Genomic DNA, 7,932 nt, shown 5'->3' with positions numbered 1-7,932 from the left:
ACAACGTTTTTTTTCCTATAATTACTCTTCTTATAAGCTTTTCTCATGCAAAAGCATATACACATTGCAAAGGAACAGTCTCTCTGCACTTGAGGTGGGTGAACAATTGCAGATCTGCTGCTCCCCCCCCAGGAGCCTGGTGGTGATGGAGCCTTTTGTGATGCTGCCTTTAGATGAGAACTTAGCGTCTTACTTTCCTGACTCATGTTTAAGCTCGTAGAGTTTATTGTTAACTGCAGGGGACTTAACTCTGGTCAAAGAAAGGCAGCAACCACCTGCAGCAGTGATTCCTGCAAGGGTGTCTAAGCTGTTGGAGATCCAAGCCATTCCACACAGTCCTGCCACATATCCCCATCCCACAACTTCACAGTCAACAGAGGTAGATAAATAAACAGAGGTAAGTGAGCCTCCAAAATCCCCATCATACATTTCCTAAGTAGCAATTAATGCTACAGCATGGCCCAGCCAATGCGGCAAGCCTCGGTCCAAGACAGGGCAGTGGAGGAAGGTGAACTTGTAAACCAAACCTGCTTTCCTTCCCCAACAACCCCATGTGCTCCCAAGCACCAAGGTGTGCATGTATGTGGTTCAAGGTTATTTGTGGTGACAGAGAAGACAACTGGTGCTGGCTGCTGACTCCTGCTTGTACTCTCCTGGGGCCACCGACATTCTACTGGATTTGGGATGAGCATTTTGTACCCATTAGGAGCTGACAGTGATTGGGATGTTTGTCTCATCTCCTAAGCCCCCACACAAGTCACTAAGGAACACTTAACTCCTCTGCTTTGTGTCTCTGTCCCCCTGTCACCTGAATGGCTTCATTCAACAGTCTGCCCTTCATTTTGGCTGTGTTTTAGTGTGTACTAAGGGGTTTTGGTCTGGACGCCCTGCATATGATGCACTGTGCTCTCCATGATCTGCTAGCACAGGGCCCAGCAGCACAAGGCAGTCTTTTACACGTTCCTCTTCCAGCTTTTCTTCTCTGCTGGGTGCTTTCACACCCTGACTTTCCTTGCTCCGCTGTGATCTCCTCCCCTCTGAGCATCTTTCTTGTGCTTTACTTTAATAACTCAACACAAGAAAAGCATCAGAGATTTTGGGGAGGACGTTCATGTTCACCCTTCTTAGGGAAGGACTCAGGAAAGAATGCTCATCTAGAAGACAGTGGAATGTGCTGTGGAATGGGTATGAGCCCTGAAAACAAAAGTCCCATTTCCATAAGAGGCAGGAAAATCTTAACTTCATCAGTAAACTCTGAGAGGGTTTGGACGTGTTCTGGTTGGTAGAACATCCAGATTTTACTGTTTGCAAATGGGGCTCTTAACTGAACCAGGTGCTGAACAAGTGCTTTCCACAGGTCACTGAGTCCAACTTCATTCTAAATAGCACCAGCCCCAGGCCAAATTCACTCCTGAAATAAATGGACCCATCTCTCACTTACCAAGCCACATGCCCTGGCATGGTGCATCTTCTGCAGTAGCCTGCGGCATCAGGGAACACACAGCAGGGTGATTTCTTCTTCAGCTCTCCTGTGGGTAATGCAGCCATGTGCTGGCCCTTGTGCAGGTTACTACCTTTCTGCTCCAGTTATTGCTGCAGTTTATGAAAGCCTGCGGTGAAAATGGTGTTCTCACGTTAAGGGGAGGTGAAAGGACGGAGGAGGCTCGGCATGAGAACACTTGGCAGTGTTGGATGGTCTCCTTCCCTTTGTTTGACCACCTTGAATTTTCCTGTCGCTCACATCCTGTGCTGTAGGAGCTCCTGCCAAACCGCTGCTCTGTAATAGTCTTTTCTACCTGTTCTATGTTAGATGGACTCGATTTTGTTCTTACGTGCATTGATTCCACTGACTACTGAAGCCGATCTCTTCCCTCACTAAATGCAGGCAGCAAGAGAAGCCTGGCATGGATGATCACGGAACTTGATCATTAAAAGTCTGTCCCAGTCGCCTGAAAGCTGAAGCACTACTTTAGCTTTCGAACTCTTGTTGCCAAGAGGAAAAAAGAAGAAATAACCTCAAAACTAACTAGTTACTCCTTATCCTGACAAAGAGGTGCCTGGAGCTGCTTGTTTTCTCAGTGCCCTATCTGGAGTACTAGTGCCACATCCAGGCTATCAGATCCAAACACACTGGAGGGAGAAAGGGTAGAAAAGATAAGGAAGATCTAGTGTTTAAGGCCAGAAATGGGTTTTTATAATCTTCTGCTTCCGACCCATACACCAAGCTTGAAGACACTCAGACCCCAACCGTACATGCTGTAAAGTGTCCAGCAGAGATTTCCTCCTGCAGAGGATGGAAAAGGGTCTCTTGTGCCCTTATCATGGCTGGTGGGGGCAGGCAGAGTTCAAAGCCTTGGGCAGAGCATGAACCTGCCCAGGCACTAACAGGTCTTAATGACCCTGAACAGCCTCACCTGGGTTCTCTGCCCCCACCCATGGGCCTAGAGCTTATTTAAGCTCAGCCTGGGAGCAGCAGTCTTTTCTATGAGCTCAGCTGGAAGGGTGCAGGTTGCCCGTGAAGGCACAGCCGTGTGTCTGCTGGGCCATGGAACCCCATAACCCATATGAAGAAGGTGTTCTTCTCACCTAATGCCAGCATGGTAAGGCCTTGCTTTGCTGAAGGATTAAAACTGGTGGTTTGTGACTTGTACATTGTACATGTGAGTTTGCTGCAATGGTTGCAGATGGGAGCAGGATGCTCATGGTGGTGCCCAGGGAAGGATGGAGACACCCCTGCCCCAAGTGTCTGTGTCCCCTTCCCAGCCTCACCCCCATGCCTGAGCACCACAAACACTGGCCTCCTGTTTAGATAAGCTTTCCTTCATCCTGCCTCACAGGCTTTGCACAGAGCTGTGACTACATCAGATGCTCCATTCCTTTAGGATCTGATGGTTTGGGCTGTAAACAAGCATGAGACTCCCGAGGCAGGGGGCATGGGAAGCAGTGCAATTTCCCTCTTACACACAAAATTTCATCTTTGCCTATTTGCTTCTGAACATTTTTCCTTATGATGTTTTTATGATGCTTTAGGGCTGGAAACCTCAGGAATCTAAATCAGAGCTTGTCATTCACAAAAATCACATTTATTTTGCATTAATATATGTTCTCTGTTAAAATATCACACGTTTATTTGTGAATCTTGGCCATTACCAGAAGCTCATTGCAATCATTTCCCTTCCCTTTTATTTACACACATGAAATACTGTGTTTAATAATGAATTGGTTTCTGACTGGAGGGATGAGGCTGTTTGGAAAGTCATGACCTCCATGGCCTCTGTGCTCTGACTTAGCAATGTAGTTGCCTCTGCTCCCTTGGGTTTTACCTCTACTGGAGGTGGTGAGGGAGCACAGAAAGCCTCTTCTCTACTGCTTTTTCAAGGCTAATATGGGAGCTGAGGCCAGTATCCTCCTTAGGCTAAGAATAGGGAGGATAATGAAGTTCTTCTGGATGGATTTGAGGATTTCTCTGGGGAGGCTGCGAGTGGGGAGTCCTCCCCTGCCAGTGTCATGTCAGTCACATGTAAAATGCTTACTAAGAAATGAAAGCATAGAGAGGGGCAGCTCTAGTTATCCCGAGCTGTCTGGGAGGAATCAGAAGGGGGAGGTATGTAACCAAATGATGCTTTTCAGCTGCGAGCCTCCACCTGCATGACAGTTCCAATTATCCAAGCACATGCATAGGGATGCGCAGCCCCCTGCAGTGCTGGCATGCTCTGTGGTTCTGCAGCGGTGCAGGGCCCGCTCCTGGAGATGGGCACAGTCAGCTTGGTCTAATGGAGAGCAGATCTTGAGATCCCAGCAGCTTTCTGAAGTGTGGTTCGAAGCCTTGATGAGAGCAAAGCTGCTTATTTCCTATAGAGCTTTTCCCCCCACTGACGTTTTCATCTGGGACAGTGGGCAATTAACTGCATCCCAAGCAGACAAGCTTGGGTATCCTGTAGGATCACATGTGAGTGTCCTGTGGGTTGTGGGCAAGGATGCTATTGTTTGTTATTAATGACTGGCAACACATCAATCTGCTGGGGTAAAAGCTGTTACACCTACACAACTCCAATGAGTTGGGTCCCAGATTAGCCAAGACAGGCTGCAGTCTTCAGCAGAGGGGGAGGAAGTAACCCATCATACTGATCATTCCTTGCTGGAAACGAAAAGGTGAGGGGGGAGATATAAAGATGCTTTTCTCCCAGATTTTCAGGAATAGGTGCAGGATGTGGGCTTTATAAACTTTACAGTAAGGTCTGCTGATCCGGCATGAAAAATAGATGAGATTTTTCCTATCAGCTTCATTTATACTCATTAGAGTGCTACAAGTAATAATACCAGGAAATAGATTTGCGGGCAGAAGTATGATTTTTAAGTTGAGGATGTTCATTTAATTTCAGCTCTTGTCTCCTAGATGTGCCTCCTCCTAATGCTCTAAATAGCTCCTCTGCCTCTTTGATGTTTACACCCTTCAAATGCATAAAGACAGTTCTCTACAATTCCTCATTTTGCCAAGCAATACATACTTAGTGCTTTTCATCTCTCTGCGTAAATGAATCCTTTTCCTCCAACAGGAGGTAGAATAGGGAGGTTTTTTTCTCTTCCTTATTAGATTTGTACTGAGAATTTCTGTTCAGAAAGAGGTAAATGAATACCAGGTTTTTTCATGACAAAGCATCCTATCATATTATTAGCAAACACTTCCACAGTAGAACAGGAATAAAAATAGAAAGTGGGCTATAAAAAAGAGCGTATAGCAGGGTAGCATCTCGTCTCGCAGCATGGTGCTAAAGTGGAGCAGTTCCTTCACATTTCTTAGCAGATCTTCAAGGAAAAGATCCAGGAGGCCTCGGAAACGCTTAGTATCTTTTACTTAAGGATTTCATTAAATTCTATGCGATCTTTGACATGAAGTTAATGAATTTTCTCCTTATTCAAAAAGCCCACCTACTGCTTGTGGTGTGTTTGAAGCTGAAGATCCTTTTTAGCTGGCTTAGCTGCCTCGCTGCCCCTCTGCCCTGCATCTCGACACAGCATTGCTTGTGTTACACTCTCTTCCACACAACTTTCCCAAGAAACCACCGGAGTTATAAATCCTTTTGGATCCCACTTATCTCAAAACCAGATGTTTTTGTTACTGGTATTCAGTGGCAGCCATCAAACATGAGCTGTTTGGAGTTCTCACCTGGCAGGCCAGGTTAACAAGTACATAATGTGCTTGAAGAATGCTGCTTCTGATGGACCCTTCCCAGGTATCCCACCTTCTGACTTGGATGGTTGGCTGTGCTTTAGAGGTGAGATAAAGTTTGCCTGAGAAAAACAGTCACCCTCCAATTTCCCATATTTCTGAAAGCAATTTTAGTTGAATTCCAGCAAATGCTGCGGAAATGGATTTAAAATGAAATTACAAATGGAAGATGAATACTGAAATGTACCATTTCAACAGCTATTTGTTAGGGAAAGCTTCAGACTTGGGAGATGAGGCTGGCCAGGCAATTACTGCCCTGGGACAGGGACATGTGCGGGTTGCACTCAGACATGTGTTCAGCTGACTGCTCTTTGGCCTGATGTCCTTTCCCACATTGCTCTTTCAGCTATGAATGAGGAGTGAGGAAGGAGGAGGCTGATCGATGACTTTATTTTCCTTGCTTGTGGCTTCAGCAGTGAATTAAAGAATGGGAGCATCCTCTTTGGGCTCAACAGCCCAGGGGGGCTGGCTGCTGGGTCTCAAAGTCTACCTGGGAGTCAATACATAGATGGGCAGAGCCAACAAGGTTTAACCCCCAAGCGTTTTGGCCAGTATTGAGTAAATGTGGCAAATAATAAGCCATGCAGCTGCAGCATGTACTGAGGGAGGGAGTCTGGAGGTGGCTTCTGTCCTCTTGCAAAGGAGGAGGTGCTGCAAAGGAAACCAATATCTGAAACCTTGAGCAAAATTCCAAGTATCTTTTCTGGAGCTGCTGCCAAGCGAGCAGAGAGAAGGCAGAAAACCCAGCACAGAGCTGATGGGGTTGTGTAATAAACAAGCCAAACCCGTGCCAGAAGTTGTTGTGCAGGGGGTTGTGACCATGCATTTTAATTACTGTTGTCCTTGCTGTCCTTAAAGCTGGGTTAGCGCAGAGGTGGGTCCAACCTCTTCCCTGTTACAGCTTCTTGTTGGACACCATTGCCAACTTCTGTCTTTTAAAGCATTGTGCTCTTGGTGCAGTAACTTCATTGCTTCCTCCTCTGGGTCTGCTGGGTCCCTATCAAGGTTTATGCTCTGGCATTTTGAAGTTTGCCTTTTGCTGCTTTAAAACAGATTTAAAATCTGTTTGACTTAAGGACAGTGTTGGCACCCAAGCTATGCTTGGATGTGTTGACAGCCATCTCGTCAGGATTAGCAGCATAGGTTAGGGACAGGTATGCATAAGAGTGGGATCTGCAGTAGCCCAGATCCAGGGACTGAAAGTACTTGGATACTTGAGCTGGGGGGGCAGATTCTCAAGTGCTGTGTCTTTATAGTTCTTGGAGCTGCTGACAGTGTAAATCTCTGCTTTCCTTCTTAGAAAACCAGTATTCTTTCAGTTTTAAGTTCGTACAAAACCATCTTAAACATCAATAAGTAAATGTGGTCCCTCACAGCCAACCTTAACTTGAAAGGTTGACTTTTTAAACTTAAAGGCCAATGTTACAGAAACTTGACCCATTCTAATTCTTTCCTGATAAGTGCTTGAATGTCACTGTCCCTCCACAGGGAGGCTGAGGACTGCTTGGATTTGCTATTGCTACTGACACCAGATTGCCGTAATGCTCTTGCTGCTTTTGCACACAAGTTTAGCACAGCAAGAAAATCACAGCTATGAACTGGTGGTGAGAAGGTTTCTTACATTCAGATTGTGGGTTAGTGAAGAGCCCGAACTGAGCAATTCTATTTGTCACACACACACAAAAGCCCCTTAAGACAGCAGTGGGTTTGGTGTTTAAATGTCACTGGTAGAAGGCAGTTGTATACCTTGGAGAAGGTAAATGCACTGTGCCATGGTCTAAGCTCTAAGCTGCTCACTTCAGACACTGCCTTGGTTGATATCAGACCTGGTATTGGAGACAAAATAGATATCCCTGTGTGTGTATATAGGCACATGTGTGTGTATATATATATATATATACACACATGCTTGCTAAGTCTGCAATAGCACAAGCTGTCTGTGTTTGTCACACATTCTGTTTCTTGGGGCAACATTTAGACTGCAAACTCCCTGAAGAAAAGACTCTTTTGCTGAGTTTCCAACACTCCTAACCCTCCTGGGCTTTCATTTCCTGACTGGCTTTTAATGTAATGTAAAGACCAGAAATAATACCTTCCATTAAAACTTTATTAGGTAGCTCTTCCACTTAAGAGAGCTGTTTCACTTACTCCCAGCCAAATGAATTCCAGTCATTGAAAGCTAAACATGGAAATTCAGGAGGGGGAAGCAGAAAGCCACCTGCAGTCTTGAGAAGATGAGGAAAAACCAGGAGTGGTGGAGTCAGTGACCTGTCTGAGAAGATGCACATAGCTCAGTGTGGAGTCCTGGGGCAGAGCTGTAGGACAGGAGTACAACAGCCAACATGGGAAACACTTCATTTCTTGGCAAGGGGAATCTGCAAATGCGTGTCTCCCACTTCGATATTCTGCTGATTTCTACTGGAGTCTGTTATAATCATCGGGAGCGTCAGACATCTGCTTGCTTCCATAAGTGTTGCTAAGGCTGTTGGTGGGCTGATTGATGTGTGGTTACCACCAGAGAGCAGCCCGAGTGGCAGCAGCTGACCTTCCTAGGAGCATCTGTATCACTCCTCACCTTCCCTCTGGCTTTTTGCTGTGACCTTTGAATGCAGATTGATCCCAGATTAGTGTTTGTGAACAATAAATACCCTAAACTTAGGGTACAAGTAGGCAAGTTCTGAAAAGGTTAAATGAGTCCAGGG

The sequence above is a fragment of the Psittacula echo genome (genome assembly GCF_963264785.1).
Source record: "Psittacula echo genome assembly, chromosome: 5".
Lineage (NCBI taxonomy): Eukaryota > Metazoa > Chordata > Aves > Psittaciformes > Psittacidae > Psittacula > Psittacula echo.
Note: the sequence above shows the minus strand (reverse complement) of the source record.